The sequence below is a fragment of the Acanthochromis polyacanthus genome, chromosome 3, assembly GCF_021347895.1.
Source record: "Acanthochromis polyacanthus isolate Apoly-LR-REF ecotype Palm Island chromosome 3, KAUST_Apoly_ChrSc, whole genome shotgun sequence".
Taxonomy (NCBI): domain Eukaryota; kingdom Metazoa; phylum Chordata; class Actinopteri; family Pomacentridae; genus Acanthochromis; species Acanthochromis polyacanthus.
Window position 1 is genome coordinate 46,448,711 of NC_067115.1, and position 14,122 is coordinate 46,462,832.

A 14,122-nucleotide genomic window follows, 5' to 3' on the forward strand; every position below is an offset into this window, starting at 1 on the left:
TTTTTTGCCGCCGGTGGCAAACCTGCAGCCGCAGATTGTTTCCGCCCCAGCTGAGTGTAGGACCTGTGCGTAAATGCTTCTCCTTTGAGTTTTTTTTTATTTTTATTTTTATTTTATTTTATTAACAATACACAATAAACTTGTACAATTTAACAACCATGGCTTTGGAAGGAAAAACATGAAAAACTCTTAAAATGGGAACAAAGTCAAGAGATAATAAAATAAAGTAGGTAAACAATAATTAGATAATTAGACAAAAAATAAACAATAGTGCAACAAATTGTGCAAGGGTATGAGTCCGGAACAATAAATTCAGTTTTTAGTTCAAAGGGAGTCATTTTGTTGTTGACTTGAGTCCAGTGGGGTATCACCTATATAAGAAAATAATTTCATGGCTTTAGGACCTTTCATACATTTCAACGATTTTAAATACAATTTAAGTTCATTTTTGAAAAAGGAAAAGCTGGGTGAGCATTTCTGACATTTGCTTTTGTGAATACAGAATTTAGCTATACATAAAATCACATTAATACAGAGTTCTTCTTTTTTGTTATTTAACAGGACACCAAATGTTATATCATCTCTTGAGAAACAGGATGGTGATGAAGGAAATATTTCTTTTATCCATTTCTGTAAATCTTCCCAAAACTTTTGTACTGTCACACAGTGAAAGAAAAGATGGTCTGTTGTTTCTATATCAACATTACAAAATGTACAACTGTTTTCTTGTATATTAAAACGAATTCTAAGTAACTCTTTAGAAGGATAGATGTTGTTCATAATTTTGAAGTGTGTTTCCTTGACCTTAGGAGCAACTGGAAAGGATAAATACATTGTTCTCAATATTGAAATGGTCTTTTTATCACATTTGGAAAGAATATCATTTTTATTTTGTACCTCAGGAAATAATTCATCTGCAAAACATTTTCTAATAAGAGAGTTACTACATTTTTTATCTATAATAGATATTCCATGAATCATGGGAGAAGTGAGATTAACTTGTGTTTTTTGATGAGCAAGGTAATTTTTGGATAAAAAGATAAATTCTTTGGGAAGAGCACTACGTAAACGCATAAAATCTAAGAAAGGGGGGGTGAAGTTGTATTTTGCACAGAAATGTTCATAATCTAGTAAATTTCCTTCATCGTCCATAAGATGTAATATTGACCAAATATTCTTTTATACCAGTCATCATAATAAAAGGATTTGTTACGATGAAGAACATATCGGTTGTTCCAAATTACTGTTAAATGTGGAGAGAAGTTGTGAACATATAACATTTTCCAATACAGTAAGATTTGCTTGTGGAACTCTGATAAGGATATAGGAAGCTTACTAATTTCGAAGTCACAAACCAGCAAAAGATTTAGACCACCCAGTTTTTTAAAAATGTAGTTAGGGATACAGTACCATAGGGAGCTCTGATTTTTGAGCCAAGATTTAAGCCAATTTATCTTCAATGTACCATTAAGGCATTCTAAATCAATCATTTTTAGGCCACCTTCATTTGTATCTTTGACCATATGGCTTTTTTTCAGATAATGTGGTTTATTACGCCAGATGAAATTAAAATTAATTTGGTTTATTGATTTAATTGAATTTGAAGAAACAGCATTTGAGTAAAGAGGGTAAATGCACCTTGACAAGCTCTCCATCTTTGTTAGATATATACGACCTAATATTGATAAATCTCTTTGGAGCCACATGTTGAGTTTGGTTTTACATTCCTTGAGTTTTGTCTCAATGTTGATAGTTTGACATATTTTTTTGTCTTTACTGAGTTGGATACCAAGATATTTGATCTCTGATTTCACAGGTATGCCACATATTTCTTTTGTAGTGGTGTCATGAAGAGAAAAAATTTCACACTTCTTAATGTTTAAACGTAATCCTGAAGCTTTAGAGAATTTTCCAATTTTTTCAATTACTTTTGGGAACTGTTCCTTATTTTTTAAAAATAATGTTGTGTCATCCGCTAATTGGCTGATCACAATTTCTGTACCCAGTACATTAAGTTTTTGAATATCATCGCTTTGTTTAATATAAATGGATAAGATCTCAGTAACCAGAAGAAATAAGTCGGGAGAAATTGGGCAACCTTGCGGGATACCAACATCAACCTTAAAGCTTGGAGTAGAACCATTTGGAAGAAGAACACAGCTATTTATGTTTTCATACAGACCACAAACCAAATTTCTAAATTTAAGACCAAAACCAAAACGCTCCAGTGCAGTAAGAATAAATGGATGTTCCACCGAATCGAAGGCTTTGTAAAAGTCCAAAAAGAAAATAAAGCCATCGTCTTGGATTAGATTACAATATTCAATTAAGTCCATAACCAACCTTATATTATTATGTATTGATCTTCCTTTCATAAAACCAGATTGTGTTTCAGAAATTACACTTGAAAGTCCTGATTGTAGCCTTGATGCAAAAATATAAGTTAGAAGTTTGTAATCAGAGTTCCTGAGCGTAATGGGTCTTCTATTATCTATAATTCTAGGGTCTTTATTGGGTTTTGGAATAGAAACTATAACACCATGTCTCATTGTAGTTGGGAGAGAGCAAGTTTCGAAAATTTCTAGAAAAACATTGAACAGCAATTCTCTAATTTCCATCCAGAAGTGTCTGTAAAAGTTTGCTGTGAGGCCGTCTGAACCAGGAGATTTGTTAAGTGCTAATCGGTTGATTACAGCATCAAGTTGAGCAATTGTGAGGGGTCCATCACAGGTGTCTCTGTATTTCTCATCAATTTTTGGAATATGCTGAGCAACATTCTGTAGAAACGTTTCACAATCAGATTTAGAGAGTTTTGAACAATAGAGATTGCTGTAAAATTTGTAGGTTTCAATTGATATTAATTTATTATCACTAATTTCTTTGTTGTTGATTAACAAAGATTTCACATTGTTTTTTTCCTGCCTGTTTTTTTCTAATCCACAGAAATAAGCTGAATTCTTCTCACCTTCTTCTATCCACTTTGCACGAGATCTAATAAATGCTCCTTGAGCTTTGTGAGTGTAGATTTCATCTAAATTTGACTGTAATTTTAATATTGTTTGTTTATCATCTTCACTCAACATTTGTTTGCTGCAAAGACTGTTTAGTTGATTTATAATGTTTAATTCTTTTTGATCAAGTTCTTTTTTGTGTTTTTTGCTGAAAGAAATAGAAGCTTCACGAATTTTGAATTTGAGGAATTCCCACTTTTTAGCTGGAGTGGAAAGTTCTTCAGAAGATTCAATTTCACTTATAAGTGATTTTATCATTTGACAATATTCATCATTTTTGAGCAAACTTGAATTAAATTTCCAAAATTTGTTTGAAAAGATTTTAGTTTTTGATTCAACATGTAGAGAGATGACACTGTGATCAGTTAAAGGAGCTGCTGAAATAGTAGACTTGATGTTGTAACATAGTAAGGTATTAGAAATCAACCAGTTATCAATTCTCGATTTCGAGTTGTAGTTTGAACCAAACCAGGAAAATTGAGTTACTCCAGGATTAAGATCCTTCCATGCATCGGTGAGACTTAAACCACTACAAAAATTATTAAATATGATATTAGGATGGCTAGAAGTATATCTAGACGGGAATCTATCTAAGAAATCATCATTAACTAAGTTAAGATCTCCTCCTATTATTACATTTTCAGTAGCGTGTGATACTTTAAGATCATCTAGATGGAATGTTAATTCATCAAGTAAACGCCTGTTCTCACTAATGTTATTAGAACCATATATATTTACCACAATTATTTTCACATTGTCAATAATTGCAATAAGAATCAGCCAACGACCATTTTCATCTGCCACATTATATATTATCTGACCAGGGAAGTTTTTGAGGAGAATAGCTACACCTGCTGATTTAGAAGTGCCGTGACTGAAAAAAGTTTTGTCACCCCATTGTTGAGTCCAAAATTTACTGTCTTCTTCTTTTGAGTGTGTTTCCTGCAACAAAAAGATTTGTGCTTTTTTCCCTTTGCAGAATAAAAACAGACTTTTACGTTTTGTCAAGTCTCTCAGACCCCTTGCATTCACAGATAAAAAAGAAAGCGAGCTTTTAAGTTCAACCATGAAAAAAACAACAGCTTTAAAACAAGCAAACAAAAAGGAGCTTAATTGTTCAGAAGTTCACAGATAAGTTACCAATAGTAACAAAGAGTGGCAAAACCCTGAGTGTAAACATTTTTTGTATGAACCTTCAGGACCAGGAAACATCATGGTGTGACTCTCTGACCATTGATGTATGCATACCGACCACGATACACAACCTTGTCTCCTCTTCTCTTGGCAGCATCAACTTTAGGCCACACCGCCGCTCTTGCTTCCAGCACATCTTTGGAAAAGTCTTGGGCAAATGAGAAGCCGCGCTCTTTGCAGATTTTGTTGTTGTACGTCACCTTCCACAGCTCGTCTCTGTAGATCCTCATAGTGAATTGCATGATGATCTGCCTTGGGTGGGTGGTGTTGGGTCGTCCAAGACGATGTACAGTATCCAGGATGAATCCCATTTTTTCTTTCCAGCGGGGCACAAGCTGTAGAAGAAGGTCTACAGCAACTTGTCGTGTGTTTTCTCCTTTCTCTTCTTTGATGCCTTTAAGTCTCAGGTTCCATCTTCTTTTGTAATTTTCAGCATCAGACACTTTTTCTTCCAACACCGTTACCTTTTTTTCCAGCACATCATTTTTCTCTTTAAGGACATTCACTTCATTTTGCAGCTGTTTGTTTTTCTCTTTGCATTCTTGTATTTCAGCAGAATTAAATTCAAGAGATTTGTTGATGTTTGCTATGGCAATGGTGTTTTGTTGGAGGTCTGACTTCATGCCAATGATGAGAGCATGCAGAGCTTGGATCTCACTGGACTGAGAGTGGATAGCTTTTAAGACATCTGCAATGGAGGCAGAACCCGGGTTGGCATCAGAGGCATCGTTGTTAGTTTTTACCTTCTTTGGGGGCTGTGGAGTCTTTCCAGGCGAAGCAAGGGCGTTTCTCAATCGTTTGACATCCGAATCCATGGCGTCGAGAGCACAGCAGTCGTGGGAAATGAGCGCGTTAGCTACTTTAGCATTAGCATTAGCTACTTTAGCGTTAGCATTCATGAGTCTTTAAAGTCTATAAATGCTGCAGAATTCACCTGCTTTAAGGCACAACAAAGTTCGTCGCAGTCTTTTTAGTCGTCACGGAGTCTGTTTTTGGGTTGGCAGTTGGTCCTGTTTTATTTAATTCAGGGTTTCACCAGAGAAAAATTACCACACGACCGTCCCCGTCGCCATCTTGCCCGGGTCGTCCTTCTCCTTTGAGTTTTCAGCTCCTTCCAGTTTGACTTGACACATAGACTGCTTTGCACTCTGTGTCACCTGTACCTTTAGACCTCTGAATAAAAGAACAAAAGAGTTATTGCAAAGAACAAAAAGGTTTTGCCTCCACAGCAGCTTGTTATGAAAATGATTGTATTTGATGATTGAATGTTCTTATTCATTGTAATACTGTGTGATGTGTGCTAAAAGAGGAACAAGGACACGAGCTATCATCAATATTATTTCATCTTACGTGTCTAATTTTAAAAAAAAGACATTATCTCAATATGCACTACTGTTCAAAAGTTTGAGGTCACTTAGAAATGTCCTTTTTCTTGAAATCAGTTTTTTTCAATGAAGATAGCATTAAATAAATGATAAATCCAGTTTAGACCTTGTTAATGTGGTAAATGACTATTGTAGCTGGAAACGGCTGATTTTTAATGGAATATCTCCATAGGGGTACAGAGGAACATTTCCAGCAACCATCACTCCTGTGTTCTAATGCTACATTGTGTTAGCTAATGGTGTTGAAAGGCTCATTGATGATTAGAAAACCCTTGTGCAGTTATGTTAGCACATGAATAAAAGTGGGAGCTTTCATGGAGAACATGGAATTGTCTGGATGACCCCAAACTTTTGAACGGTAGTGTACAGAAGGATATGGAAATCATAATGCAGTGTTTGAGCGGTCGTAGGTGAGCTGGTGTGCTTGAGCTGCAGTGAGTACTGGAGAGGACTTTATAGATCTACATGCACCACCGTTCAAAAGTTGGGTTTTCATGTTTTACATTTCTAAGTGACCCCAAACTTTTGAACGTTCATGTTTGCGTCAGTAGACTGTTTTCTGCTCAAGTCTGCTAAAATTGGATCCAACCTGTTAACCTGCACACCAACTGACCTACAAGAGCTGCCGTGTTCATGTGCTGGGGATGCAAATTTTGGATAATTGGTGGCCTTAAAAAAGAACTGAATTATCATTTGCATGAAACGAAGCCAGGAGACATCATGATGTGACTGGTTCAGCAGGCTTTGAGTGACACTGAATTAAACTTCTGCTTCAGGAAAACATGAAAGCTCTAACCAGCAGCCATTAATCATCACAGGAGACTTTTTCACTGATCTTGTGTTGTATTTGGTGAATTTACCATGTTGTATATTTGTACTTTCTCTGTGTACTTCACTGACAGTAATCTAACCACTGAGAGGTAGAACTGCTAAAAGTGTTTGAAGTTAAACACAGCAGTGTGTATCTGGTTCAGACAGAATTAATCCTAATGAAATGTGTGTGTTTCATGTAGTAACATAAGAAGGTTTTGTTTGAATGGTATGTTTCATTTTGCACAGGACCTGAGGTGTTGTGCATATTGTGTGTGTGGTTGTGTTAATTGTGTGTAGTGATCTGAAATTCTGAGCCCTGTTTTCAAAACCATGCTTAAGCAATCTTTAAAAAAAATGTAATGCTAATGTTTCACAGATGAGACTGACAGCACATATCTACAGCCAGCAGCCAGTTAGCTTAGCATAAAGTCTGGAAACCACACAATGGGATAAATAAAGGTGCTAACAGGAGCTAAAATGGTTCCTAACAGTCATGCTACTGAGAAAACACTTAAATTCCACAGAAAATCTTCCATCTAGATTATATTTAATTCCAAAAAAGTTTAAGAGAAAATACCGCTGGTATTTACAACATAAAACAGATGAGAAGTGAACGAAAACCTCCACATTACTTGGCGATTGATATTTGTTGTGGTCTGTATCCAAAGGTCTGGACGCCAGAAAGCAATCACGCGAGCTATCGTGCGATTTCTCGTGAAATCTCATGTTTTCTCGTGAAAACGCCCCACACTTTTCGCTAGCTGAGCTGCGAAGCTGCTTGCCTGGCTAAATACTGGAGCTGTGTTGAAAATTCATTTCTCCATCACTCACATGTATGAAATGACAAATGAAAACAGACCTCAGGTTGAAAAAAAAAAAAAGTTTCCTTTTAAGTTCTGGTGTTCTTATAAAACGTCATCAGTCAGAGACCAAGTACTGATCTAGTTCAAAGCAGCATCTGATCAAGAACCAGTGAAATACCTGGATGTGTTCTGGCTCCGCCCACATTATGGAGGATCATCAGACCAGACAAGTGAGGACTTGGAACCAAATAACCCAGAATGCATTTAGACCAGCAGCAAAGATCGAGGAGGAAACTTTCAGAGGAAACACAAGTATTTTGGGAATACTGCTGTTATTGTGACACAAAATGTAGTTTTCAGATGATTTGAGGTGAGAAAGTGGTTGTAAAAACGTCCAATGTGTGGTCAGTTTATCCAGATGAAGCTGATTAAAAATGAGCTCCAACGGTTTCAGAGATGTGAGGTCCAGGTTAGACAGCTATGATGGACGGTCAGCCTCACTGTAGAGCTCCTTATCTGGACCAGACTTTACAATCTGCTGCTCTGACGCTTCTATAGCAACAAGATCAACAAGATATTAGTAGTTTATGTTGATCTAACCGTCACACTTTGACCTCATACTTTATTTTCATTGTTCAGAGAAAAATCAGTTTGAAAGAAGTTCAAGTTATAACTTTATATTGTTCATGTTTTACTCAGTCACTGACTGTGATAATAAGAACAGATATAAATTAAAACACAAAATATTATTTTGAAGTTTTGTTTCTGAGTCTTCACGACAAAAAAATATGTATTTTTTTGTTCCAGTCTTTGTAGTTCTTTATATTTGCTTTCAGGGCATATTTTAATTGAATATAATTGAAAATGGCAAGAAAAAGATCAGAACAAAAATAAAAACATTAGTTTTACTGCTTTACAAAAGATCTTTGTTCTATTTTCATTTTAACAATTCATTTTTGCCATGGAAGAGGATAAACATTGTCCAAATAAAAAAGCTGTGATTATCCAACATGGAAAATTAAATCCCACTTTTCAACAAATAAGCAAACAAACATGAAGATCAAAGTGTGTTATTAGTCATTTATTAAATGAAATAAGTTATAATAGTTGAAACCCACAGGTAGAGCAAATAAAACTGGAGAAAGACGTATTAAAAAATCATTGATCTTGCTCTGGAAAAATCAACCACTGCAATGAAAATAAAAACTAAGTTAGACATTGATTACAGCACAAGATCTGTTCAAAGAATTTAGACCATGGAAGGGTTAAAATACACCAAAATGTGAGGAAGACCTCCTTTAACGGCCAAACAGAGTTAAATGTAACCTGCATAGTCCTGGTGGGTTTAAATTCTTGAGGAAGTACACTGATGGAGATGTCAGAGTCTGAAGCTGGGGCCTCATACATGCACTGTAGGAGGAAACATATGACAATTGAAAGCATCACTCACATCCTCTATATCAAAGGTGAGCCCCTGTGCAGAAATGACATGATATTCAAATCAGGACTTTCTCACACGCTTATTATGAGATCATCAGTTAAACATCATCTCTTCTTATTTCATATATTGCCACTGTGGAAAGAGTCAAACGTTGTCAGCAGGATTTGAACCTGCGCGGGGAGACCCCAATGGATTTCTAGTCCATCGCCTTAACCACTCAGCCATGACAACTCCTGTGCTACTGCTTTCTGTTCTGTCCATGAAAAATTTGGCGTCACATACAATCATCTGTCGTGTTCCCACCCTTGCTTTACACATTTATCTAATCACTTAAATATTGGAGCTCCGTCTCTCCCTGTTGCGCCGTGCAGCTGTCCTGAGGTCAGCAGAGTCTCTGCTCACTTTCAGATGTGATTACCACAGTGGGTAATATAAACACATTTGTCCAACAAACAACAAATCACATAAACAGCATAACTCACCTTTGAAGGCTCATAACTGGTCAGAAATGAAAAATTTCCATGAGACACGGCCATAATCCAAGCTTGGGCATCCAGACAAAACTAGCCAAGTAAAATATTTTGTCCAAAACATGTCTTGAAATCAGTAAATAATCCACAAATAGCTCGGCTTCGTGCACGTGATGCGCGCTCCGTACTCTCTACATTTCTCTTCACATCTTTATATAAGCTTATGTGGCATATTTTTTTTACCAAACTGCTGCTCAAAATGGCAGCTGAAGGCTAACCTTTTGATTGACATCGCATTTCAACCAATCAAGTGACTCTGGTTGGCCTTCCTGAGCCTAACAGCCAACCGTTGTCGCTTGTGACAAAATTGGACGGGGCTTGTTTCCCTAGTAACTGCGAGTAAATCAAGTCGAAGGAAATTTTTGACTGACAAGCCTTGTAGCCAATGAGCCTGCTGAATAGAAAACAGTCGGCTTAGCAAGGTTGTCCTGAACTATGTAAGAACCCAGGCTGTTGCAATATTGTGTTTTCAAGCTTTCACAGTGCTGCCACACTTATTTTCAGGTGTTTTATTAGGGAAAAAATTGTCTTCCAACATACAATACTCTGTGCCAGTAGCACTTAGAATAATTCTGACTGCACTGGGTGAAAATCCAGGTTGTCAGCTTTCAAATGAGACCATAACCATGCATGTACTCCAAACAGTTCAAGAACGGCATTCAATTTACTTTGCGTACATCTTCAGTAGAAATTTCAGGCGGAAATTGACTGTACTTTATAGGGTTAATTTAGTTTCATTTTCATCAGGTTGTTTTGCTGTAGAAAATACTAAGATGTTGTGTGTCGTGACAGAGATCAGGGCTTCTGGCTGATGTTCATTTCCTCCCTTTTCTCTGCACCTACTTCTCTTATCCGTTTGAACTCCTGAGAGCACACAAAAACAGTCCATTTCATAGTGATGGTGGTATAGTGGTGAGCATAGCTGCCTTCCAAGCAGTTGATCCGGGTTTGGTTCCTGGCCATCGCATGTGTGCTGGTCATGAAGTGTTGTGTGCTTAGTGTTTGTGATGGTTTAACTGACACAACTAAACACTTTGTCACAGAATGTGAATAGTATCAATGTTGTGTATCATATTCTGTAATGTTTCTGTTTCTCAGTCTGAAGGTTGAGCTTCGTGTCTTGCAGAAAGAAAGTAACGGGCGTGTCATAGTCTGAAGCTGGGACCTCAAACATGCACTGCTGAAGGAAACGTATAACAATTGAAGCCATCACTCACATCCTGTACATAGAAGGTGAATGACTTTGCAGAAATGACATGATATTCAGATGTGCTCATAATAAGATCATCAGTTAAATATCATCATCTCTTCTAGTTTCATAGATGGCCAGGATTAACTGTTTGGAGGGGATTTTCAACCTATGTCTTACTGCCACAGCAGAAAGTAGTTCAACGTTTTCGAACCTGCATGGGGAGACCCCAGTGAATTTCTAGTCCATCACCTTAACCACTTGGCCATGAAAACTCCTGTGGTACTAATTTCTGTTCTCCATCCATCCATCCATTTTCTTCCGCTTATCTGGGGCCGGGTCGTGGAGGCAGCAGGCCAAGCAGGTCGTTCCAGACGTCCCTCCCCCCACCAACGCTTTCCAGCTCTCCCTGGGGGATCCCGAGGCGTTCCCAGGCCAGACGAGATATATAATCCCTCCAGCGAGTTCTGGGTCTACCCCGGGGTCTCCTCCCAGACGGACGTGCTCGGAAAACCTCCAAAGGAAGTCTCCCTGGAGGCATCCGAATCAGATGGCCAAACCACCTCAACTGGCTCCTTTCGATGCGAAGGAGCAGCGGCTCTACTCCGCACTCCCTCCGGATGTCTGAGCTACTCACCCTATCTCTAAGGCTGAGTCCAGACACCCTACGGAGGAAGCTCATTTCGGCCGCTTGTATCCGTTTCGGTCACTACCCAAAGCTCATGACCATAGGTGAGGGTTGTAACGTAGATGGACTGGTAAATCGAGAGCTTCGCGTTACAGCTCAGCGCCCTCTTCACCACGACGGTCCGGTACAACGTCCGCATTACTGCTGCCGCAGCACCAATCCGCTTGTCTATCTCTCGCTCCATTTTCCCATCACTCGTGAACAAGATCCAGAGATACTTGAACTCCTTCGCTTGGGGAAGCAACTCCCCCCCAACCCAGAGGGATCAATCCACCGGTTTCCGGCAGAGAGCCATGGCCTCGGACTTGGAGGTGCTGATCTGCATCCCTGCTGCTTCAACTCGGCTGCAAACCGCTCCAGTGCGTGCTGGAGGTCAAGGTCGGAGGATGCCGACAAAACCACATCATCTGCAAAAAGCAGAGATGCGAACCTGAGAGCCCCAAACCGGACACCCTCCCCACCACGACTGCGCCTTGAGATCCTGTCCATGACAACCACAAACAGGATTGGAGACAAGGGGCAGCCTTGGCGGAGTCCAACACCCACTGGAAACGTGTCTGATTTAGTCCCGAGTATGCAGACACAGCTCTCACTTGGGTCGAACAGGGACCGAACGGCTCGTAGCAACGAGCCCGGTACCCCATACTCCCGCAGTACCCCCCACAGTGCCCCTCGGGGGACACGGTCATAGGCCTTCTCCAGATCCACAAAACACATGTAGACTGGCAGGTCAAACTCCCATGACCCCCTCAGCAGCTCCACAAGGGTAAAGAGCTGGTCTGCTGTTCCATGACAGGGATGGAATCCGCATTGCTCCTCCTGAATCCGAGGTTCGACTATCAGTTGGAGCCTCTCTTCCAGCACCCCAGAGTAAACTTTCAAGGGGAGGCTGAGAAGTGTGACACCCCGGTAGTTGGCACACACTCTCCGGTCCCCCTTTTTGAAAATAGGGACCACCACCCCGGTTTGCCACTCCACAGGTACTGTACCCAATGTCCACGTGACATTGTATAGACGTGTCAACCAAGACAGTCCAACAATGTCCAGAGCCTTCAATAATAAATAAAAGTGGAGAAAGATGTATTAAAAATCATTGATCTTGCTCTGGAAAAATCAACCACTGCAATGAAAATAAAAACTCAGTTAGACATTGATTACAGCACAAGATCTGTTCAAAGAATTTAGACCATGGAAGGGTTAAAATACACCAAAATGTGAGGAAGACCTCCTTTAACATCCAAGCAGAACATTTATGGAATTGAATAGGCTAAAAAATGTCGAATTTACAGAGTTTAATGTAATCTGGATCAACCTGGTGGGTTTAAATTCTTGAAGAAGAACTAAACACTTTGTCACAGAATGTGAGTAGTATCATATTCTGTAATGTTTCTGTTTCTCAGTCTGAAGGTTGAGCTTTGTGTCTTGCAGAAAGAAACTGATGGGCATGTCATAGTCTGAAGCTGGGGCCTCAAACATGCACTGTAGAAGGAAACGTGTAACAATTGAAGCCGTCACTCACATCCTGTACATAGAAGGTGAATGACTTTGCAGAACTGACATGATATTCAGACTTGCTCATAATAAGATCATCAGTTAAATATCATCATCTCTTCTAATTTCATAGATGGCCAGGATTAACTGTTTGGAGGGGATTTTCAACCTATGTCTTACTGCCACAGCAGAAAACAGTTCAATGTTTTCAAACCTGCATGGGGAGACCCCAGTGAATTTCTAGTCCATCACCTTAACCACTTGGCCATGAGAACTCCTGTGGTACTAATTTCTGTTCTCCATCTATCCATCCATTTTCTTCCACTTATCCGGGGCCGGGTCACGGAGGCAGCAGGCGAAGCAGGTCGTTCCCACACCGCTGTGCACAGCGCACACACTGCACACCCAAAGTCAGCTGATCTCATGTGATGCAGATTTGCTCCTTGATCAAGTGACATTTGTCCGGATTTTTGGCACGAGCGGCGTCGGATCAGCACCGCAGCTGGATGGCCCGATTTACATACCCAGCGCAGCTGATACTCACAAGAATAACTTACTAAAATTATATGCACTCCTGTTATTAAGTCCAGTTCAGTCTGTTAATGTTAACCGTTTCAAACTAACGTTAATAGGTGTGTTGCAACTGAAATAACAAGCTTGAAATTTACCTGTCCCATTGTCCCCTTTAGTATTTTTCTCGACTGTAAATCTTCTGTCTAAGAATAAATCTGAGGCTGCTGTTCTTTTTTTTTTTTTGTCTGTAAATCCGCTCAAAAATGACACCAACCAACCATGGCGTCATTACTTAAGCTTCATGCAATTTTTTTCTTCTTTGTGACTGTGACCATCACCTGCCCTCATGGCAAATTAACCGATCATGTTTATTTCAAGCTGTTTCCTACATTATGCCATTGAGGGCTGTGCACACCCAAGTGAAACATAAAACAAACACAGGACAGACAGAAAGGTGAGGCATAGACAGTGTTCTGAGAGAAAGGTGCATTCTATTTATTTGTGCTCTTTAATTCTCTGAGGCTGCTGTTCTGAGAATGAGCGACTAAAGCTTTTTCTGAATAAATCAATAAAGATCCATTTATGGAAAGATGTGATGAAGGCAGTTTTGTCTTTAATTATATTCAACAATATAACATATTTGACCACTTTTAGTTGATTATTCTAACTTTAACAGACTAAAGTTAAGGCTATATACTTAATTTCTAGTAAGTGGTCCAGCCCCTCCTATATTTTTATGTATGTGGCCCTCAGTGAAAAAAGTTTGGACACCCCTGGGGTAAGGACAGGAGGAGGAGGAGAACATGAGGGGGATGGGTATTTGACTTAGGAGAGCTGAATTTGGAAGTGGGTGTGAGCATTTACATAAATGGCTAATCTAAGTTTACTTTACCTCCACTTTCAATCCATAGAAACATACCGTGGAGCTGTCTGGCAAATGTTGCTCCAAATGTCAACCACTTCTTCTCTCTGTCAAGAACTGCTGCTAATGCTTTGACCGGCATGGCACAGAAATTCCTAGACTTAACTTACCAAGACAAAGTGACCTGCACAACAGACTTGGA

General features: G+C 39.3%; 1 non-coding gene across 1 annotated transcript; it reads right to left on the reverse strand.

Moving 5' to 3' along the window:
• Positions 1 to 8,796: 8,796 nt before the first annotated feature.
• Positions 8,797 to 8,878, reverse strand: trnas-aga (transfer RNA serine (anticodon AGA)). Its single transcript has one exon. It is a non-coding gene; the product is annotated as a tRNA-Ser (tRNA).
• Positions 8,879 to 14,122: the final 5,244 nt, after the last annotated feature.